This window comes from Pinus tabuliformis, chromosome J (assembly GCF_031772625.1).
Source record: "Pinus tabuliformis cultivar Carrire ecotype Pingquan chromosome J, CPIR1, whole genome shotgun sequence".
NCBI lineage: Eukaryota > Viridiplantae > Streptophyta > Pinopsida > Pinales > Pinaceae > Pinus > Pinus tabuliformis.
Window position 1 is genome coordinate 1,313,038,311 of NC_142295.1, and position 25,305 is coordinate 1,313,063,615.

Consider the following 25,305-nt stretch of genomic DNA (forward strand, 5'->3'; position numbering starts at 1 on the left):
TTAGTGAATTTGGGGAATAGGGAAATTAAGGGAAAATGGAGTAGGGAGTGATTGAGGAATGATAGATTTGGTAGAAAAATGGTTATTCAAACCCTAGGTAGCAAGTATCTTCGAATGTAAAATGGTATGTTTTGATTTTGTGTTTAAAACAATTACCATTCTTCAACCACCATGATATAAGCACAAACTTGGATAAAACACAATGATGGAGGCTCTACCTACTTGTCACAAGGCAAATCCATGCGATTTGGGCGATTTGATGAAGTTTTGAGAAAATCGTGCTTGGAAGCTCTATGCACCGCACCTCAAGCCTAATGCGCCATGCCTTCTCTATGCGCCATGCCAGTGTATTTTTACAATGGAAATTTGAGCCCAATGCGCTGCGCTAGTTATGTGCGTTGTGCCACCGGCCCTATGCGTAGTGATTTTTGCAGGAGACTTCTGGAGGCCTTTCGGGTGTCAAAATTAGTCAAGAAATAGCGTGTTGGAATGGTAGTTGAGTATACTTTCCAACCCAACCAGAACTTTTCAATTTGGAGTTCATTTTCCCTATCAAAAATTAAATCTCCCAAGACTGGTCAAAATGTGCCAAATGAGGCTGCCTAAAGGCAGAGCGCTTTTGCAGTCAACTTTTGAAGGTCTTTCTCAACTCCAAATTGAGCTCATGATAGCTCATTGGAAATATATTTGTGTATAGATAGAATTTTACTTATCAATCAAGTCATTTGGCCAACCAAGCTAGGAGAAAACTTGATTTTCCCAAGGTCACTTTAGAGGTGCATCAATTCTCCTGAGGCAACTGTATTTTTGAAGTTTCTCCTAAACCGTGACACCTGTGTAAAAAGTGAAGGAGGTTATTCTTCGTGGGCCTATTTTTGATAAAAAACTCTCTCAATGTTCCAAAATTCATCTTTTCTTGCTCAGAAACATCATTTGAGTAAACCCTACCCCGATGTGTGGAACAGGGGATTTGTTGAAATGAAGCGAAATGAAGGAGATAAGGGGCTTCTAAATTCTTGAGAAAATTTTGGGAAGTAGGGAGAGATGTTAGGACGTAGGGGAAAGTGGAATTTCAAATATTGAGTGAGGGAAAGGGGTCCAAAAGGGCAAAACACAGGTCTAGCCTAGAAAATTGCCAAGTTGTAGCAAGAAACTAGGGTTTGTGCGAAAATGAGGAATTTGGGGGATCTCAGTGATGGGAAGTTTTTAATAAGGTACATTAAGGATAAGGGAAGGTGTATGAACATCAAGATACAAGTTTTTCTGACGATTTTACCATCCAAGAGAAATTACCTTCAAAACCCTAGGAGAGGGAAATGGACCTTACCTAGGCACAACCGAAGCATGCACAAGGTGTAAAATGACCCATTGGAACTTGACATGATAAAGAAAACCCTTTGCATGATGGAACACTCATCTGAATGGTGACATGGAACGACATTTGGACAACTTTGGAAGGAGTAAAAGCAAACCCTAGACCTAATACCTAGTGACCAAATTTTGCTTGAAGACTCACTGAAATGACAAAATTTGACCTTGACACCTTAAAATCATTTTGTAAGAGCATGTTTGATCACTGGAGGAAGGCTGCAAAGACTGACACTAACAGAAGCCATGACACCTTGTAAGGTATTGGATGTTTCTTTGTCTTTAATTTCAACTTTTACACCACTTCTGTAGAGACCAAATTATCAGTGCTACCACTATCAATTACCATTTGACATCATTTTCCTTGAACCTTGCACACAGTCCTGAACAAAGTCTTTCTCTGTGCTGGTTAAACAACTTCCTTTGCTGGTTTTAACAAAATTTTGTTAACTATCAAAGGTTCCCCTTTCTCTAGTACATTTTCTTCTTCTGGAACCTTTGCTACTTCCTCTTCAGTCTAAGCAAAAATTACATTTCTCTGATTTGTCCCTGCATTTTATGGGCACTCGTAGGCTCTGTGTCCCAGCTTGTTGCATCTGTAACATCTGATTTCACTTCCTTTGTCTTTCCCTCCTCTTCCTTTGAAAAAAATCCTTTTGCCACTTGCATCACCTTCTATGTGTGTATGCTGACTTGAGCTACTGCTAGCTCCATCTCTAGGTGTTGTAGATCTTCCTCTACTACCTTGACTTCCTCCTCTTTGGAAAGTACCTCTACTTCTGGCAGATTGCTTCCTCATGAGTTTTTCTTCAACCTTCAATACTATCTAATAAGATTCTTCTACTATATTAAGAGACAACACACTTATCTCATCTTAGATCTCCATTTTGAGACCATTTATATATCTTGCAACATTCTCATATGTATCTTGAATTTTTCCAGATCTTATGATCACTTTGTAGAATTCCTCTGTGTATTCTTTCACTGTCAGAAACCTATGTCTAAGATTCTGCATCTGTCTAAATAATGACTGTTGGTAATCACTTGGAAAAAAATTACCTCTCAACTTTGCCACCATCCTATTCCACTTTTAAATTGGCTACTTACCAAGTCTCCTTCTTTCTACCTGCACTCCATCCCACCAAAGTGCTACATGTCCTTTCAATTTTGTGACAACAAATTTCACTCTCTTTCCTTCTTCCATTTCTTCATAATCAAAGAATTTATCCATGTCATTAATCAAGTCTATCAACTCCTCAGGGTTTAAACCTCCTGTATAAACTGAACCCTCAAGTCTAGGTTTAGATGTGGATCCCAACACTGATTTAAAGAATCTCATTTCAGGAGTAACTTCTCTAGGTTCCTCTTCTTCTACAACTTCAACTTTAGGCTCACTGACATCTGCAACACCTGCACCTCCTTGATTTCCCATTTCCACTGCTTCTAATCTAGCTTCCAACACTTCAACATTTGCAACTGGTCTTCCTCTTCTTCAACCACCACCACGTCTTCCTCTAACTCTGAAATCCATGTTGGATTTCTTTTTCTAATCTTTGAGATCTTGGTCAATGTCAATAAGCTACTCTAATACCACTAATGGTGGGCAAGCTGCATGTTTTAATGATAATCATTCAAAACTAGAAATGATTTCTTCAAGATCGAGTGGAAATTCTTCTCGGGTTTTCTTTAGAGTATCAGTCATCAACCTCCAAATTTAGCTATTCTGCTAAAATAGTAGAACTATTTAATTTACCGATATACGACAAAACTTTAATTTTTCCACGGAACCAAAAGGGATTAAAACCCTAATTCATAGCCTTATCGCATTCACCACTCCATAGCCTTTAGTGAATCAAATCTCCATCGTCGATCCCATTACTCAATCCGACGGTTGTCGCGTCACCCACTCGCCAACTAGCTTGGCCGATCCCCACCATCGATCGATCCTACTTGATCCAATGACTATCACGTAATCTCGCATGGATTATTGCACCACCGATATCAGGTCAAGGGTGTGTGAGAAAAGTAGTTTTCTTGTGTTACGTGTCACCCGCTAAGGGTAATCGTGTGAAATTGTAGAATACCACTGACCACGTTTTGACCATACGAGATACTCTCTACACCTATGAAGGCCACTGTAATATTATGATTAATGTTTGTGCTTGCTGGCACACGATAACCATTAGATCTGTTGGATCTGTCCAATCGGACGATTCAGATATTTTCCTAGGTTTCTCGTGAATTTATCAGGTTTCCTTGCCAGACTTAGCAACTCCGCCAAGTTTAGTCTGTCTCTAAATTATTTAAATACATAGTTAGTGAAGATTTAGATGCAACAACACAAGATTATACAAAACTCAAAAATATTTCGAAGGAAATAAAACCTCCAGGATTTGACCATTCATGCACAGTATTCACAGAGATATAGAGAAATTCCAAATTTTACATTCCAATCCTCCTCAGCCAAAATCCAGCCAAAATCTGTCAAAAATCCCATTCTACTAATTCAAAACTTACATAAATACCTTCTCAAACAACAATCAGATCCTAAATCAATGGATCGAATCTAGGTAATCCTAGATAAAATCTAATGTGCATGATACTCTCCTCAAGAATCTCAACTAAGCTTAATTACTTGAATTAATTACAAGATAATTCAAATCCCTGAATTCTAGCTCAAATCCTATCTAGAAAGCTTTGTAAAGTGACGGCTAAAGGATCCCACTCCTTTGCTTGTAATTTTTTTTTGTATTTTTGGAATAAAATTCAAAGTCTTTTGTCTTCAAGCCTCATGCTCCTATATCATTTGTGAATTAAATTGAAGGAAAGTTTGAAGAAATTATGTGGTTATTTGTGCCTCTAATGATTGACACATGTGATGCCAATATGAATTATATTCTAAAGTAGTTTTGGGTATCTTGGTAATATTTACTAGTGAAAGAAGCTTTTAAAATTACTACAACACTGATTCACTCCCCTTCTAAGTAATGTCTTGGTTTCTAACAATTCGTGTTAGAGCCCTCATTACTTTAGGATCATTGTAACAGCTCGAATAAGGATCAAGGACCATGGAAAAATAAGGAGGAGGATACATCAATAGGGTACCAATGTTCAATGGAACAAACTATCGGTTTTGGAAACTATGGATGAAGACCTATCTTCAATCACTTGGTATTGATGTATGGGATGCAATGGAAGAATAATATAAAAATCCTCCAACATTTATTATGAGAGATCAAAAGATGGAATTTACATTTAACACTAAAGATATGAATAACTTTCATGCTGGCCTACCTAAATTAGAACCAGTCAAGGTATGGATTTCTCTACTTCAAAAGTTATTTGCGAAAATATGAGCAACTTATATGGAGGTGACGAAAAGTTAAATCAAGCCACACTTCAAGGTTTTTTAATGCAATTTGAGTCTTTGAAGATGCATTATGAAGAAGATATTGCTAAGTATTTTTTAAGGGTTGCTAAGGTTGTGAAAACTATAAGCGGCCTTGATGAAAAATTAGAACAGACATTAGTTGTTCAAAAGGTGTTGAGATACCTCCCTGAGAGATTTAATCCCAAGGTTCTAGCCATTGAAGAGATTACATAGTTGAAGACTCTCACTTTGGACCAACTACTTGGTACTCTTACTGCCTATCAGATGAGAATTTCTAATGGAAAATCAACAACAAAGGAATCATCCTTCAAATAAGATAAAAATTCCAAGGAAAAACATGATGATTCATGTTATGAATTGGATGAAGAGGAATCCAAGTTTTTGAGGAAAATTAAGAGAGGCTTAGGATAGTACAAAGGTAAATTCTATTTTAGGTGCTTTAACTATGGTAAATTGTGTCACTATTAGGCTCCAAGTGTCCTAAAAAGAAGAAGAAGGAATATTATCCTCAAGAGAAGCTTAGGAAAGTGTAAAAGGATAGAAAGAAGGCTAAGAAAAAGATCTTCTACACTCAAGATTCCATCTCCTCGGAAAGTGAAGGAAACCGATGTTTAGATGAGGACAAAGAAAATGAATGTCCAAAATAATTTATGCTCATGGCTATAGACTATAGAAATAGAAGCTATCAATTTTGGTGAAGAAGAGGTTGAAGTTGATTTAGAAGGAGAGTTAGCAATAGGGGAGTTTTTAGGTCTAAAATGGGCCTCCTAAGGAAATTATAAACTAATATTGGAAATAATAAAATAACACTAGATTACATCATCAAATTTTAGAGAGAAAAAAGAAAAAGCTATTTTTTCAACTCTTATTTTCAACTTATCTCCCTATGCGTTTACTCACATATTATGTGACAACACTCATCGGATGCAACATTTGATTCGTTATCCAAGAAGTACCCATGTTGCATACTTTTGATGGACCCCGCTGTATGAAAAATGAGAAATACATGAAAAACGTGATTGAAATCACTTTTTTCATGTAATTCTAATTTTTCATGTTGTATGGTCCATCAAAAGTATGCAACATGGGTACTCCTTGGATGAGGAATTAAATTTTGCATCCAACAAGTACTCCCACTCGAAATTTGAGTAAAATCCTAGGGAGATAAGTTAAAAATACGAGTTGCAAAAGTAGTTTTATTATTTTATTATTTTTTAATCTTTTTACTTTTTTACTCCAAAAACGGTGAATCATCCCCCATGGTTGACATCATCATCTTGAATCCTATTGGTTCCTATAAAGTTTATTTTTGTTTTACATTTTTCTTAGGAGGCCCATTTTAGACCTCAAAATTACCCTAATGTTAGTGCTCTTGATGAGATATAGAGGTTGAGAAAGAAAAATAAAACTTAGAAATATTTTTTTATTAAAGGCAAAGTCAAATATATTGAAATTTTCTCTTGAAATTAGAAGGAAAGAAGATTCGAGAAACTCTAAATTATTAGCATAGTGAGAAGAGTCAAGCTTGTGAAAGGCTTGAAGAAGAAATTGTTTCTCTGAGAAAAGAGCTTGAAAAAGTTTAAATCAAGCTGAGATTTAACCAAAAGTTTGGAAAGGGGACTAAAAATTTAAATTAGCTTCTTGAAACACAAAGGGTCTCCAATAACAAAATAGGTCTTGTATTTGAGGCCGAGTCAAGTTCAACAACTAATTTAAAGGGAAAGCGAGATGTTACCTTTGTGCAAGTAGCCAAAATTGGAGACAACGCAACAACAAAAGGAGAGTGAATGCAATAGCTGGGTGAAAAACGAAGTACGCAACCCAATTTGCAACAAAAGAAAAATCAGAAATAACAGAATAAGAAGAGCAATATGAACAAAAAACTAAATCTGACATAGCAAGGGAAGAAAAACATTGGAGAGGCAAATCAATTGTACCAGAGAGCACCCAAGTAAGATTTCAAAAAGTCGATTTTCTTCCAGGTATGAAGACATGTTTCAAGGCTATTATTTTACATGAACAAATTATGGGCACACGGTAGCAAATTTCAAGGTGAATTTATCTTATATACAACTCAGGCCATGAAGAAGAAATTATCAACCAATTATTCAATCTATCAAGGAATGGATAAGCAGGCCGAGGTACAATAATCCATTTACTCCTTTGAAAAAATAGATTCAATGTTATGTGTGTCAAAATTATGGGCATAGAGAAGCTAATTATATACATGAGAATAAAATTCTTGATCCGATTATTAAGAAAATAAGTTAGGAACTCAAAGTTTAGAAGGAAATTGGAGATACAGAGAAATGCAATTTTGTCCTATATGCTCAAAGTGAAGGAAGTAATTGGTATGTTGATAGTGGTTGTTTCAAGAACATTTCAGGAGACAAAAGTCATTTATTATCATGGAAACTAGTTGAGAAATGTAATGTGACCTTTGAAAATAATGCATGTGGTAAGATTGTTGGTAGAGGAGTTTCCAACCTAGAAAATGGCAGAGGTAAATACAAGAATATGTTGTTTCTTGATGTGATGAAGCATAATTTTGTTAGTGTGTCTTAGATGTGTGACCAAGGATATGATGTATTGTTCACAACAAAAAAATGTTAAATAAAGTTTACAAGAACTTGAGAATTATTAGTTGAAGTTGTAAGAACATAAAATAAATGTTTATTTCCTAAAAAAAAAATATAGATAGGTGATGTTTTTCAAAGGTTGATGAGAGTTGGTTGTGGTATATAAGACTTAGACATTTGAATTTTGAATAGATTGTCAAATCAGGCAAGAAGAATGTTGTTAGATATTTTCCAATGCTTTCAAATCCTGAGAATACTATTTGCAAGTCTTTTAGTTCAGAAAACAAGTGCGAGTACCATTCAGTACCAAGGAGAACTCATCAAATAGGCTATTGTAATTGATTCATATGCACTTATGTGATCCTTCAAGAACTAAAACACCCATAGGTAAATTGTATTTCATGCTTATCTATTATCGGGAAATCTAGTGTCCACTCGGAGCTGCTAGTCCCACTAAGACTGGTAGCTATCTTAGAAACAAACAAACTAAAACTACTTTCACTTTCCTTTATGAGAAGTAGATAAGATGGGAAAAAAGGACACCAACCTCAGTCTTGCACTTAGTTCCTTGCTTGGTTCCTCTCCCTTCTGACAGATCCTTTCCACTTTGCCTTCGTCTTCCCAACTTCAAAGAGCACCTGTGGCATCAAAGCAGCATAATACTATCGAAGAATAGAGATCTACCATCATAAACAATATAGGACCAGATATATATTGACCACATAAATGCACATATCATCAAACATACAAGAATGTGGAGGAAAACTTGAATAGCTTTATTAATATCAAGAATAGCAGAGAGGATTACAACCAATTGTCCTGACCCAGCGTCATCCTCCTAGCATGAAAGCCCTTCTTCACCTCATGAAAAGCTTAGATCACCCAACACTATGATATTCCACCAAGAAACCAACAACACTTCCTTACAAGATACAAAATTCCAGCCTTTGGATCTCTAGGATGAGGGATCCATATATAGATGATTGCAGGGGGGTGAGTTAGCTTCTAGGATTTTGATTAATGTCTTCTCTCTGATAGTTATTGATTCCACTTGGAGATTGATGATATCTTACTCATCCCTGGGCGAATTCAGAGAGGCAAGTGTCATAGGAGAAGTTTCTGGAAGATTCCATGACGATCCACCTTGCAAACTGTCTCTGCCATTTGTCTACTCTCGCCCATCGCACCCTACTGAAGGGCTTTCCAGTATGCATCGCACCTTTTACACTGAGTAGGTGAGATGCATCTCACCCTCTACACTGGACAGTCTGTATGGTCCAGCTTTGACCAGTTCTGAGCAGTTTCCTATGGAGAACTTCTGGGAGATGATGTTGTCAGTTCACCTTTTTCCTTTAGGGTGTGAAGCAAAACTTTTAGGGACTTAGGAGCCCTTATTTTATGGACATGTATGATTGGGGTTGTAGTGCCAAAAAATGTCTATAACAGTTGCCCCCTAAAGCATGAGGTCCTTTATCTTTTGATGTCGGGTGAAATGCTTTATCATGAGGATCCAAAGTTTTTTCGAGCTGGAAGGCGACCTGTTATAAGATACAATACAATACATTATCTTCATAATATTTTTCATGATATAGCTGAGGCACGCATTCCCATGCTCAGCTTTATTAATTCATTTTCATGTACAAAAAACAAACAACCGTCTGTGTGGCAGACTGATGATTCTAATAGAGCCATCATCCTTTGATTCGGATGGTCATCTGTGCAGCAATGATGTACATTTGATGTCTTTATTTTCCTAAATATACCATAACCCGGATGAATGAAACTAGATCCGGGGTCTTCAAACTCGTCCAATCTTCACTTAGAGTACAAGTCGATCCATGTGAAAGATGTTCTGGAGTCGAACATGGAAAGACATTGCCTGATTACCAACCAATGATGTAAGTTGTTAACAAGCGCGAGAGGAATCACCAATAATGATGATTTCCCTCAAGGTAATATAGTACAATTCACGTGGTGTTAAAAGGGACATGGCATTGAACACCATGCAAAATCTTTCAGTCGAAGGCCATTGATGTAAACCTATCACCGGAAGTGAGAAACTTGCCATTGAGGCATGCAAGCTTCAAAGTACTAAAAGGGTTGTTCCTAAGTCGACTTCTTGGATAATGAGCTGATGTCGACAAGAAGCGACCCATCGTAGGAGGGCCTTAATGAATCCCACATCTACGACATGGAATGGAATAAATGATTTTGGAGGTGAAAACGATCTGATGATACAGGGTTCAGGGTGGCAGTCATGAAAGAACAAAGCGTGAATGTATTGCAGTGGATGAGACACAGGCGAATTCTCTGAGTGACTTCTCTTGAACATACCGGCGAAACTGACATGGATTGGTAGCATTAACCCCAAATATCGATGGTGCGATGGACCAATGGTGATATGACCGGTGAACAGAATAACCCAACCCGACTCGGACGTGGAGTGAAAGTGTCATGTTCAAGACCGACTCGCTACCAATAAAGTTTCTTCAAGTTTTCTTCCCAATTTTTCCCCAGTCATTGCTGACCAGTACCTATTTATTTTTATCAAGCTTGAGGAGGATAACATATTCTTGTTCTATAATTATCCCTTTGGGCAAACCCGTCACTATGTTTTAATGAGCCTAGCGACAGTGAAACTCATTCTTGTCTATATGGACAAGTTTGTCGCTATTTGGTTTTAACGAGTTTAAGGACAAAGATAACTCACTCATTTTCAATTTTAGAGAGTCTGAAAGGGACGTAAAGGAGACTCCAATAATCCTTTTTTCGTCATATAATACCTTAAGTCTGAAAAAGTATAAAATAATACGAAAGGGATGAATTTTTGGTAATTTTAACGAGTCGAACAAAACAAGCGCTTGATCGTTTTGTGTAATAATCCCTTAGGTCCAAAAAGATTAAAATCTAGAGGAAGGATAGCACTTCTGGTAGCTTTAACGAGCTGGAGAAGACAATTTCTTGGTGATATTTTCATATTTTACGAGTTAGATGAAAAGATCTTAAAGGAGGCTCGTTTTTTGAGGAACGAGTGATAATTTCAGGTAGCAGCTGATTCCAGGTAAGGTTTGGAATTTCTCCAATCACGACAGTGTCACAAGGATGGCCAACAGGATCACTCATCGCAGCTATTCCTCAAAAGGGGTAAACAAACAAATGGAGGTGAATGATCGGCTAAAACAGAGTGGAGGTGATGGTAAGAACACGACCAGGGCCAAAAGCTGATGATAATGCATTCACAATGGTTATTTATCGGGGATTGGTTCATTTTTTAATGAGATTAAACTCTGGGGGAAACATTTGCTCATTGCTAAGGTTTAATTTTTAACGAGCTTGAACTTCGCATAAAAACTACTCGTGCCAGTCATATAATAAGGATGTCTCATCGATAGGTTCAATTTTTAAGGAGCTTGCACCATTCAAAACTTTGCTCCAAATCCTTTCATTATCCAAGCTAGGAATGACCAATCCTACAAGTTTAAAGGGTTAAGAAACTACAAAATAAGAAAATAAATAGTCGCTCTTTACTTTCAGGCAAAAAGGTTTGCATGCCCCCAGGTATAGTGAAGTAAAGTTCCCAGGCTACCATTTAGAAGTTCTCTCATTCACAAGATAGTTTCCATCCGTACAACAGACAAAAACACTTCCTCAGCTTAGTCCATCTAGACAAAGGCACCAATCACCTAACATTGACGAAAGAATCTTATCCTGGTCTAACTCCCTCTTCCTATACGGACGGGTGTCAGACCAGTCTTAAATCCTTCGCAGAAACTTACCCTATACCCAAGGTTTTCCTTTCGAAATAGACCAGGGTGCATGCCCCCTTGGTTTCAGTCATGTCCTCCCGAATCACTGACGCTCTTCAAGTGGACAGACCGAAGATTGATCGGACATTCCTTGCATGAAAAGACCACTTACAGATGGCATTTGACTATTAGCTATGTGTGAGCTGGGGAACGAAAGCTGGTCTACGAGCTAGACCACTCGGCCTTCATGCGGAAAACACATTACTCTAAAGAGTGAGGAGACAATGGCTCCCATGCTATAAATATAGTCGTGCCCAAGGAGGAGATTATAATCTAGAGGTCCTTGGACTACCATTATGTTCATATAAACGGTTTTCCTTCTCAGCATTATGGGCACATTTGGAAGGATCCCTAATGTTCGACTGGTTCCTTTGTCAAAGCCTGTCAGATTTCTCATTTCAAGTAGAAGCGATGGCGAACCAAGTGCTTCCCAAGCAGTTGAGGAAAGGATACTCATAGAAGCCCCTTCAGCTATGATGGTACTGACCATGATCATTTTGTAAGCTTGTACAATGATTCGGAATGGTACATTAGCTGGTAAATGGGGTTTGCCTAGTAGATTCCAATCGAAGGAAATGACTAGGTTGCTTGGAGGTGGGACCGAATAGATGGTCGGATATGACTCTAATGAACTTCCTTCCTGTGGTAAAGGAATGGGTAGATTTTCCCCATGTTCATCGGATTCTGTGTTTACGAAAAGAATTTGAACGGTATCATTAACATTCTCTTCGGTGATTGTATCATCTAAAGATGGACCTTCCAAAGGCAAGACTGGGTCAACTGCTGCCTCAACCTTTTGACTTTCGTCTGGTATGGACTCAACGGGTTTATCTTCAATGATAGATGCTTCGATCAACCACAATGACGTGTCAGTCGAATTTTTAACTAGTGATGGACTCAGCAAGAGTTTCTTGTATCCAGGAGGGCGCCGTAGCAGTGAAGCAAGACGGTTATCCAAGACTCTTTTATCTTCGTCTAGGAAGGGACAACGGTGGATGACATGATCTCCTTCACACAGTTACAAGGAAATGTACATTTCCTTTTCTGTCCAAATGCTTCACTTTCACTAGTTGATGGTGTACTTTCAACATGATCTTCAGAGGTTGATGACATCGGATTGTGCAAACAAGGAGACCAGTCCCTTAAGATCCGAGGGATGCAAGGATAATCTCGATGATAATGGTCTCCTTTGCAAATGACACATGGAGATTTAGGCTTGGACGATGCCGTGTGTGGATTTTCACTAGACGATGCCCGGTTACCCCTTTTTGCCTTTGGCTCCTTCTTCTTCTTCTCTTTCTTCTCCTTCCCCTTCTTCTCCTTCTTAGTTACTTGATTTTTGGCTTTACCAGCTTTATCAAGTGAAGAGGAAGGAGGAGAGGGAGAATCGGACGAAGTAGAAGGTTGGGGGGTAACTTTAGTATCATCCAGTTGCTGACTCGATTATTTAGGAATCATGGTGTTCTGAACGACGGAGGTCGAGAAGAGCCATATTGGCAAGCCAATCGTCAATCCTGGAAGTGACAATGTGGCCATATGAGGTGCACCAACATCTCCCCAAGAGGAGAAAGGACTAGGATTTCCTCCAAGGGGAAATCCTTGGTTGGTGGACTCCATTTTTCTCAACCTAAGACCAACGCAGGAATGGTGATATTATTCCGATTAAAATAAATTTTAGACGTTTTGACACAACTTGTTTTTTCAATTTTTAAGAGTCGAGAAAAAAAAAAGATGACTCTAGTTGCCTTCGATTTTTAATGAGCTTGGAGTGACAAGTGCTTAGATGGAACTTTTCCTTTAAGGAGTCTGAAAAGGAATGAAAGAGACTACTTTGGAAATCTATACAAAGGGATTACCAAACCAATTGCAAAACTACAGAATACTTTTTATGGTATGACAGTAAATCTTCCCGAATGCTGTGTTCAGTGCATTGCGATCGATAGGGCGGCAGACACGGCTTCCTACGGATAAAGGATATAGCCTATCGTGGTCTCCCAATATATACTCGACGGTATGTGGGAGCACAAGTCCATACTAGCACTTATCGTCTCAAAGAGGAGGAATCACCCAACCAACAGTGAAAGCGATAGTTACCAGGCTTTACGACACCAGAATATGTCTCTAGCCTAGAATTCTAGATGTTGTGCATTAGGTTCCAAAGCGTTTTTATGTTCATTGAATTTATTTTACAGTTGATCTTTCTTAAGAAATTTTCCTTTCAGGTTCACCACGTGATGTAGATATAAAATTCCTAAAATTCAATCTAAGATGATAAACAATCGTTTAATCTTCTTTTTGCAATGAAAATCCTAGCTACTAAAGAAAGAGAGACGATATTCTTTCAACATAGAGCAGAGAGCACACACTAGATGCACTGTCCTAAATCAAACCAACAAGAAGTCTAAATGCAAATGCACATGCATGTATTTGTTTTCAGCTTTCTTAATGTGTGAATGACAAGAAGAATGCTAAGTACAAATCTGAATTATCTTTTCAAAGCGACAGTACTAACAAATTTCTCTACGAAACGAAAAGGAAGATAATGACGACACTTTGCTAATTTGAATTGAAAAATACTTTCGACACTCAAAAAACTACTAATTCAAATCAAATACAAGAGTAACTGTATAATTGACCATCAAGAACAATAGAGTTCTTTTCTTTGACTGAAAACAACACTTGCGACACTTTCAAATCAAAAGACGACAGTTTGATTATGCTACTTTTTTGTAAAAGAGAACTGTAAGTGGCGCACAATACATAAAAACATTCACAATTATTTGTACTATGGAGGTGGAATCATGCAAAAGGAGGGAGTTTCTATAGTGGTATACTGATCACAGACAACAAAACTCCTGAATAAAGCTGAAGGGAGTGAACACAAAAACCAAAATCTTAGAGCAGAAGAGGTCTTGTCTGATCAGCGCACCTGCAACACAGGGCAAGTGCGATGCAACACACCTACTGCGCACGGGAGGTGCGATGCATCCAGATTCCCAACTTGGTTCTGGGTCACAGTTTGTAGCTTAGTTCAGGGATTTAGGCTGAGCTAATGATAGTCAGTAAATAGAAATCACAGGGGCTGATCTAATGAGGTTACTAGAGCCACCACTAGGGCAATTAGAAGGTTTGCAAATTGATTGTTCAGTTTATAAACAAAACCCAGAGATAGACTGAAGCAACATTGATCTACTTTGCACTTGCATAGCAAATGCAGTTCGAAGGCTAGCTGACTTGACTTCAAGCGTCGTCTGTAAGTTTATAAAACAAACAAATATAGACAAGCAAACAATCTATTCGCTCCCTAGTGGAGTCACCATTTTGTTATCGGGAAATCTAGTGTCCACTCGGAGCTACTAGTCCCACTAAGACTGGTAGCTATCTTAGAAGCAAACAAACTAAAACTACTTTCGCTTTCCTTTATGAGAAGTAGATAAGAGGGGAACAAAGGACACCAACCTCAGTCTTGCGCTTAGTTCCTTGCTTGATTCCTCTCCCTTCTGGCAGATCCTTTCCGCTTTGCCTTTGTCTTCCCAGCTTCAAAGAGCACCTGTGGAATCAAAGCAACATAATACTATCGAAGAACAGATATCTACCATCATAAACAATATAGGACCAGATATATGTTTACCACATAAACGCATATATCATCAAACATACAAGAATGTGGAGGAAAACATGGATAGCTTTATTAATATCAAGAATAGCAAAGAGGATTACAACCAATTGTTCTGACCCAGCGTCATCCTCCCTCCATGAAAGCCCTTCTTTAGCTCATGAAAAGCTTAGATCACGCAACACTATGATATTCCACCAAGAAACCAACAACACTTCCTTACAAGATACAAACTTCCAGCCTTTGGATCTCTGGGATGAGGGATCCATATATAGATGATTGCAGGGGGGTGAGTCAGCTTCTGGGATTTTGATTAGTGTCCTATCTCTGATAGTTCTTGATTCCACTTGGAGATTGATGATCTCTTACTCATCCTTGGGCGAATTTAGAGAGGCCAGTGTCATAGGAGAAGTTTCTGGAAGATTCCATGACGATCCACCTTGCAAACTGTCTCTGCCGTTTGTCTACTCTCACCCATCGCACCCTACAGAAGGTCTTTCTAGTAGGCATCACACCTTTTACATTGAGCAGGTGAGATGCATCACACCCTCTGCACTGGGCAATCTGTATGGTCTAGCTTTGACCAGTTTTGAGCAGTTTCCGTTGGAGAACTTCTGGGAGATTATGTAATCAGATGACCTTGTTCCTTTAGGGTGTGAAGCAACACTTTTAGGGACTTAGCAGCCCTTGGTTTATGGACATGTATGATTGGGGTTGCAGTGCCCAAAAATGTCTATAACATTATCATTTATGATTTCAATAGGATGATGTGGGTTGCATTTTTAAGAGAAAAACTAGAGGCCTTTGAGAAGTTTAAAGACTTTAAAGCCATGGCTAAAAACAAGATTGATTGTAAAATAAAGTGAAGAAGTTCTGATAATGGAGGTGAGTTTACTTCAAAATAATTTGATGACTTTTGCAATAAACATGACATTAAAATGAAGTTTACTATAGAAGAAACTCCACAATAGAATGGTGTAGTAAAGAGAGTGTATAGATCAGTTTAGTAGTTGGCCATAGCCATGATGGGAGAAAAAATTATTCAGCAAAGATTTTGGGTGGAAGCCATTCACAAAAAATTGGTCATTCTCAGCAAAGCACACTTCAAACCAAATAGTGATAAAAGTCCATATGAGCTTTGCTATGGAAGACCTACAATAGTCAAGAATTTTGGAGTGTTTGGAAGCACGTGCTATATCAAGAGAAATGATGGAAAGCTTGGTAATTTTGATGTGAGGGTCGATGAAGGTATTTTTCTTGGATACTCTTATAATAAAAAGGGTTATAGATGCTACAATAATAATACAAATAGGATAGTTGATTGCATTGATGTCAAAGTGGATGAGCACAACGAATCTAAATCCTATCATTCAGTATGAACTAGCTCCAACAATTCAGTTGATAATGACGAGAATGATGATGATCCAATTTCAGATGAAGGTAACGAGGAACCTATCAATCCTTAATCCAAGGATTATATAAGATATGTGAAAAAACACCACCCAACTAACTGAATTGTTGGCGATTTATATAGAGGTGTACAAACTAGAAGAATGATGTTGAATCCTCCAACTCAAGAGCATTTAGCTATAATATCTATGATGGAACCAAAGGATTTTTGTTAGGCCAACCAAGATGATAACTAGTTAAAATCCATGCATGAAGAGCTTCATCATATAAAAAAAAAATTAGACTTGGGAACTTTTTCCTAGACCAGCAAACAAGAAGGTTAATGGCACAAAGTGGGTCTTCAAGAAAAAATTGAATGAGCATGGTGAAGTGGTAAGAAACAAGGAAAGGTTAGTTTGAAAAGATTATGCACAAATTAAGATTTTAAACTTTGATGAAACCTTACCTGCCAACCACCTCCAACTCCCAAAGCTCCAAATCCGACACCTTCGTGTGCTTTGTGTGAGGTTGTTAGGCATGCCACCAATAATTGTCCTAAACTTCCTCATCTCAAACCTTTGGTTCATCAAACGTTCCCTGGGTCAAATATCCTTGAGGTCCAAGTTACCTTATCGGGACCATCCAAAAACTCAAAACATTGCACACAAATCACCCTTGTGCCTTGTACGATCATTATGGTCACTATTCCCATTGTTGCCCTCATCTCAAGGAAACTCGTGATTTCCTTCAAGCCCTTTGTGAATACGACGGAACTCATAATGGATCACCTACTCCTCTACCTATGGATTCTGGTACCACTAGCACAAAAGAATAGGGTGACTCTGGTCCCACTATGATGATCCCTCCCCTCAATGTCGAGATGACAAACTCCATGGTTCATATCCTTTACCTATCATCATCCTTGAGATCCTCGCTGGAAAACCACCCTAAGGTTCCCCCACGTGCTTCTGTTGAACCTCCGTCGTTGGAAACCTGGGTCTCAAAATCGATAGATCTTCCATCTACTAGTGTGTCGTCTACCATTTCAGATTATGCATACGTGAACCTTCTTTCTCAACACGATGTACCAGGTATGGCCACCGCATCATGTAGTCAATCTTCCTCCTGTCCCCCCATATTTCATTCTAATGAGGACGTCATGGAAGCCATGACTACCTTGATTATCCTTGGGACAATATGCAGCATCGAACATACTTCCTTCCATATTTGGATTCCACCACTCTAAATACATCTAGTATGCCTGTAGCATACTGAGGGTCACATAGACCCCTACATCTCCTTATCATCCTTTGGAGAATCTCATGCCAAGTTGGGTTGAGATGCTTAAATCCCTTTTTTAAGCACTCGGAGCGCAATGGTGCTCTATAAACTCCTCCTTCTAGGGGGCATCATTCCCACCTTTGCATACCAGATCAATCCCCCCCATCACATATGCTTGCCAGCAATATCCCATGCTTAGGGACATGATAGTTTTCACCTAGCCATCATCTCAATTGATTAACATAAGTCTCAGCTTAGATCCCACTGAACCTAGGTATGGTTGATTATCCTCCCATTCCATGGATATTTTTTCCTACTGACCTATCCGGTGAGCCATATTCACATCGCATATCGTAGACGTTTGATGCCATATCTTCAAATATTCTACTCTATGTCATACCACCTTTACCACCTAGTCCCCATGTTTGATTTAGTGGGTGAGGATGATTCTAGACCTCCTCTAGTAGTTCATTCTCATTTTCCTCTTCCCATAATTCTTCACTGGGAACCATCATTCCAAGAATCATTAAGGCCATCCTTAGACAAGTAAGGCAACTTGCTTGAAAGCCACAAATCTTGATTCTGATGATCGGTTTTTCCCCTACAATCTCCACAAGATTTAGGGCCTTCTCCTCCTCTAAAATTGCAGGGAAAACGCCTGTTTATAGGAAACCCCACAGTGTCTCTGCCACACATTGTGACCAGACCATAGCTCCATTTGTTGAACTATTAGCACCATTGGAAGTCTCTCACTGAGTACTATAATGGGTCTGTCTCAGTTTTTGATGATTTGACACTTCACCTGAAAGCCATTTTTCCAAGAAGGGTCAGTTTGTCGCCTCTCAAAATCGAATTTCTTCATATGCAACACTTGTACCTTAGGGACCACCTTCCCTTAATAATTGTCACCTCACATGTGTATTCTCATCATGGATAATCATTATTTACTCATGCTTTCATGGTCCCCACCGGGCCTATTCTATGTGGTAGTGTCATCGAGTCACCCTTGTTCACAACATCTACGATGAGTCACCTTTTCATCCATGGACTTTTCTTCACATCCCATTGTATCATGTCACAATATTCCATCCATATTTGCATATCATTCATCCTGTGTTGCCCATTTTTTCTTTCATTCATATTGTTCCCCATCCTCTCCAGAGTCAAGTCAGTCGCTACCAGGTCAACCATGCACTTTCTGCTTTGATAAGTGAAGTGGTTTATTTGTCCCTCACTCCCATTTTCTCCATTTTCCCTGGTGTCAGTCCATCAGTCATGTTACTATTTTACCTTGTGACATAGTTGAGGATCCTCATTACCTCACCTATGGCGGGCCCTATTCTGTCAACATCAGCACATCTATTCCAGAAGAATGGCATAGAGAGTAGTATATCTTGGTTCCAGATACCACTCTCGTTTAGTGCCTCAGATCAAGAAAATGGAACCATCAGTTCCCTTTGACTTTATTATTTCATGCTTGTGATTCATACACTTGATGTTCTAGTGATGCAACAGATTGTACCAGTGATTCTTGGGTGTGTGTGAGATGTTTCAAACCTCATGATGGGGTTCCCCTTCAAGTAGCCCCCCACATCCAAGATCCCTTCATATTATACTACAACATCAGATGTAGTTCTAAGGATTTGATGGGTTCAGCTCCTGCTGCTTGGATTGTTCATAGCATGCACCTCTCCTTTAGATGATCCAGATAGTTTTGCAGAGCCCTTCCCTATTCAGCAGGGCTTCTTCGGTTGTTCTACCCTCCCTCCCACCCATTTTTTGAGGGAACGACCATTATATCTCATGTACTAAGATATGATTATATTCAGTCCTCGCTCATGTTTTACGAGGTGCATTATGTATATGGGACACATTATATTATTTTCTTTCTCAATTGTGTTAGAATGTCATGTACCATTTAGCATATACTTCATTGCTTAGTTGTATGTTTCTCGGTGCATCATTATTTTTGTGTTAAGTTTTCTCAGCAGGTATAGGTAGGCCTCCCCCGCCTCACTGAGATCTGCTACCACAACATAAAAGGACACTTTCTTTGGTCTCGCCCCCTCTTTCCCTATCCTCCTTCACTTAAGCTACGTTGGTCTATCTCTCTCTGACTCCACTTTGTTGTCTAGTGATTGTGTTTTTACAACGTAATTTGGTCATAAATTTTTCTCCTAACACTCGTACTTTGGGGGCAATATGTTGTCACAAAAAATTGATCATCTAGCCTTAATTTACTAGATGGATCGAAATGCACAATGTAAAGCAAATTTTACAATAGTAATTACTTTCACTATGAAAAATTACTTAATAAACCACATGTGTTAAGCAAATTATAATTAAATCCATGAAGAATAATTAAATAAATTACTATTTATTTAATTATCTTCTACAAAAAAAATTAATTAAACCATTGTTTAATTAATATTCCTTGTGAGATTTGACCCATGTATGAAAAATAAACAGATAAATTATTAATTCTCTTATTTTTCTCTAGGAATAATTAATTAATCACTAATTAATTATTATTCCTTGTCAATTTTGACTAAATTCGTTAGGAATAATTCAATAAATCATTATTTGTTTATTATTCCTTAACCATATTTCTTGAGATAATAAATAAATCATTTATATATTTATTATTTCTAAATAAAAGTTTTAAATACTTTTTCCCTCCTAACTAAATATGATAAAATATTTCAAGTGGTTATTTCTAGAATGGGGTTAATAATATTTTATTATTGCTCATTATTTGAGGATAACCTAATATTTTGTTATAAATAGAAGGGTTTTCCATCCATTATTCACTTTTGATTATTTTCATTGTTGCACTCACTGTAGTAACTTTGATTATTATCACTCTCACACACCATGTTTCTTTCCATTTGTGTTCTCATTGAGCACAAACATTTTATTTGTTGGGTTTACACATTATAGAGGAGAGAGACTCTATCGAAAAGCTAAAGACATTTGAGGATAGCCAAGAACGCATCCCATAGAGGGGGACTGGTAACATTATTTGTTTCCTTCACAAGTGTTGTTTAATAAAATATAATTTTTATATATCTGATTTCCATTGGATTATTCAAGTTATTTGCATTTGTTTTACTATTCCATTTTGTTGTTTAACTATGATTATGGAATAAATGAGGGCTTTGGTAGGTTTTGTTTCTATCATTTGCTGCAGATCTACAATGTTTAGTAGCCATTTACATTGTTAAGACTATTTTTCATCCATAGTCTAAAGTGTTTCCTTTTGGTACACCTTCGAGGAGAAAACACTATAAAAAAATTGGTGACTCCACTAGGTTTTTACTTCTAATCCAGAAACCTAGGTGACCTTAATTTTTAAACTTAGGGTTTCTTCTTTTTTTCTGTCTCTTAATGTTTTATACTAGCTTTTTAACCATATATCTGTCAAATTTCTAACTTCCATAAGTTTTTTGGTATTTTCCACAGGTGACAAGAACCAACCGCGACAGAGACAACAAACTTTTTTGAGACTTTCCTATTGAGAATGAAGGAGCAGAAATCGCACTTTTTTGCCCCAAAAGTGTAATTTAGAGGTTCATAGAACACCTTCTATCCCAAAAAGTGTGATCCACAAGAATCAGGTTAGTACCTATGATTTTTAGTGTTTCTGGGATTTTGTCAGATCTATTTCCGGGTTATGTCGAGATCTGTCTACTCGGTTGGTTGACCATTGTCCTATCCTGCTTAGGCCTTGATGTACTCTATTTTTCTCATCGAAGTGGAATTTAGGCGCTTAGGGCTTCTAGTACACTTCCACATTTATATATGGAGTTTAGTTGAGTTTGGTCATTTGCCTTAGGGTCCCATTGGTTTCCCTAGGTTTCACACCCATCTCCCTAGCTTTTTGCAACAATTTTCCTCTCTGTTTTCTTTTTGTTGTTGTTGTTGCAATACTTTCTAGAAACATAGTGTCATTTGATCCTAGTCACACCAACACATAGATCTCTTGGCCTTTTTAGTGTGTTTTCAATTGATTTTTCCACCAACCAACACATTTTTCTCAAACCCAGTCTGGGTGGGGTTTAGTTAATTGATTTTCTATTCATTTTCTATTTTTAATTTTAGTTTATTTCAACAATATTTTTTCCTTTTTTTTCAAAAATGATCTAGGCTTAATTAATAAACACACTTGCACACACAATCACAACTTAAGCTAAGGGTGCTTGGTTTACACCGCCAAGCTAAGACTTAATGTAATTATTTGATCTCCCCACACAGAGACAAAAACATATTATTGATCTCCCTTCACCATTATTGTGTCACTTGTGTCTTATCACCATTGTGCTACCAAGGCATTTGTCGAGGAGAATCTTAGACCTTCATCCCCAATTTCTACTTGCACATATTACTCATCCCCGCAAGGTTCGAGTTCATAGTCCCTCAAGTCCCCATGCCGAATCTTCTTCTAGTTCATCTGATTCTAAGCATCCTTCACCATATACCGTCATCATGTCAGGACCCACTACAAGTGTAGGAATAGAACATGGTGTTGCCTCCAGTTCTACGTCAGTAGTCACATCTAGCAAAACCGTCTCAGGAACTATTTCAGCAACTCCCATGCTACCTTTCATGGCTACGTTAAGTCTCCTTGATTTTAGCCAGATGATAAATATCCCTATACATTACGATACTGGTTGGCCAACTATGACAACTAAGCTCCCCTCTGGAATCCAAAATTTTGAAGGTAATTTTGGAGAGGACTCCACCAATCACATCTGCTCCTTTCATATGTGGTGTTCATCTAATTCCATCATCGATGACTCCAGTAATCTTTGGTTGTTCCAATGCACACTCGCTAAAGATGCTGCAAAATGGTATGTAGACCAACCCACCGCCTCTCATTCCATTTTCGTGACACTTGCTAAAGTGTTCCTATCATATTTTCAGTTACCTCTCTCATAAGACACTAATACGTAGCTCTTGACCGCATTTTGTTAGTCCTTTGCCACTCGTCTTTCTAATCATGGAGAACATGTTGTGCCCCTCCCTTCGAAGATCGTGTTAACCTCAATTTGTTTCTTAGGAACCTTTTATCGCCCATTACCAAAGATGTCGCATCCCATTTTCCTCAAACAAAGGAAGAATCTTTCCAAATCGCTCAGAGAAATGACTTGATTTATGTGCAATCTGATTATGTCTATAATGTCATTCCAAACCTCCCTCGTCTTGGAGGTGCCAATGAACTGGGGTTATCTCATGTCACCGATGGTATTGTTGGAGCCATTTCACATCCTTTGCCATATACTCAACAAAGTTATTGCTATCCATAGGGGGGTACCAGTTCATCCAACACTTATGCCTCTCCTGCTAGGAACATGTTTTCAAGGCCAGCCAATGTTCAACCTGTCTATTAGACCATTACCCCTTCACCATCTTATACCTATGCACCATCGAGCACTCCCGCCCCTCAGGTATTAGTACCACAACCTCCCATGCATCCTCAGCCCAAGCAACCACCTCCCCCTCAGGGTGAAGTGTTTTCACAACAGAGTGCGATCAATCCCCAAAATTAGAAGAAAAATAATAAGGGGAAAGGTAACAAGGGTAACCTGGGTATCTAAGGTAATTAGCCTAATGAACCCTAGGGGAACCATCCTAACACCAACAACCAGTAACAGGGTGACCAACCCAAGCAGAACACGACTATTCATATGAACAAGCCTTGTGCATGTTGTGGTGTACATGTCCATTATACTCATGAGTGTCCCCTCTTACCCTAGATGCGCCAAATGTAGGAAGCCCAAGTAGCTTCTACAGGCCAACCACCCATACAACAACTTCCTCAAAATCCCATGTTATCCCAACTGACAGTACTCACAAATCCTTTCCCTCAACAAGGATTTGTTGCTGCTCAACCTCAGCTAGGTCCAGTAGCTCACCTTCCCTAACATTATAGTCCTGGTGACTACTAGATCCTCATGATGAATTCTGACAAGGTAAATACCTCTCATATAAACCTGCAAAATTGGTCGCGTTAATATGACAGCCATCGACTTTGTCTACCACTGAGTCCAAAACCAAAGCATCTACTAAGCCTCTTATGACACCAAATAGTCTGATACAAATCCCTCAACCTAAAGTTGAGTCAATTCCTAAGATCCCCAAGGGACCATTATGGCGTAACGCAGCTTCTAACCGAGTTTCTCATACATACAGTATAGTAGATGACTTGGCACAATCCCCCACTTCCATGTCGATGCTAGAAGTCCTCCAGTTGTGCCCATCTGAAAAGAAAACTCTACTAACTACTTTGGGTGCAATAGATCCTTCATACGATCGTTTGATTGTCTTCCCTGTATTTACGTCATAACATCCTCCATTACCTCCATCTGTTGCTTTCCAGATACCAGTCTAAGTCTGTAATAAAATCATATCTAATGCATTATTAAGGAAGGTGCATCAACCTGCATGATTTCCACTATTGTTTGGAAGCAACTGAAGTCACTTGAACTATCCTCGTCCATCATCACTTTGCGTGCTTGGGAGGGTCACTCCTGCTTGCCCCTCGGCATGTATCACAATTGTCCAGTGACACTTGTGAGAAAGACTGTTCATGTAGACCTCGAGGTTATTTATGCCCCTCTACATTACAACATTATCCTGGGTCATAGTTACACGTATTCAATATTAATCATCGCATCTGCGGTTTTCTGCAAGATATACTTCCCCCATTAAGGAAAGATCATCACCATCAATCATTTAACATACTACGATCTGTCATCCTTGACCTCCCCTGAGTCGATTATCTCGTCGATGTTCGACAAGCAATATTCTGCCCCTCGCACCATTGTTTCACATGGAGTCGACAAATATTCCTCATTGTTAGGTTCTTTCCCTGATCCTTCCCCTCCCATCTCTAAGCCTATCTCTTTGAGGGTTTGCATGTTACAAGAATCACAGGCTGCTCAAAAGTAGTCTGGTACATCTAATCAACATCTGCCTCCTCAACATCCTGTTGTTATCATCTCATCTGAGCCATCCAGATCCACCCCCCCAGGACCTCCTCCATGTGTGGGTGTGTCTCCTTTGTTCCCACTAGGAACTATTCCTCAAGGTCTCAACCATCCAGGAGCTATTCCACTGAGACATTTCCCTACAAGACATATACCTTTCTTATTTCCTCTGCCTAAAATCTTTTCTATCCCTACCATGTCTTAGTTGATTCTCCCTAACATGACTTTGGGGATACCAGTCTGGTACATTGATCCCCCAATGAACACTCTACCTGGTCAGCTCAGACCATATCATCCTTTGACCCTACTTAAATGTGTCCCTACGACCCTTGTGAATTCTCCAGTTCCACCGCAACCTCAATAGGAACCCACTCTTATTGCGAAAGAATCTAGAGAGGGGGCCAAAGCCAGGAAGAAGGAACTAAAGGACAATACTACCCAAGCACCTCTAGCTCCCAAAGCTCCAAATCCGACACATTCTTGCACTTTGTGTGAGGTTGTTGAACATGCCATCAATAACTGTCTTGAACTTACTCATCTCAAACCTTTGGTTCATGAAATGTTCCCTAAGTCAAATATCCCTGAGGTCCAAGTTACCTTACTAGGACAAGCCAAAAAGCTCAAAACGTTGTGCATAAATCACCCTTATGCCTTATGCAATCCTTATGGTCACCATTCCCATTATTTCCCTCATCTCGATGAATTTCATCATTTACTTCAAGCACTTTGCAAATACAATGCCACTCGTAGTCGATCATCTACTCCTCTACCTCTAGATTTTGGTACCACTAGTACACAAGAACAGGGGAACTCTAGTCCCACCATCATGATCCCTGCCCCGAAAGTCAAGATGACAGACTCCAAATTCCATATCCTTTACCTATCT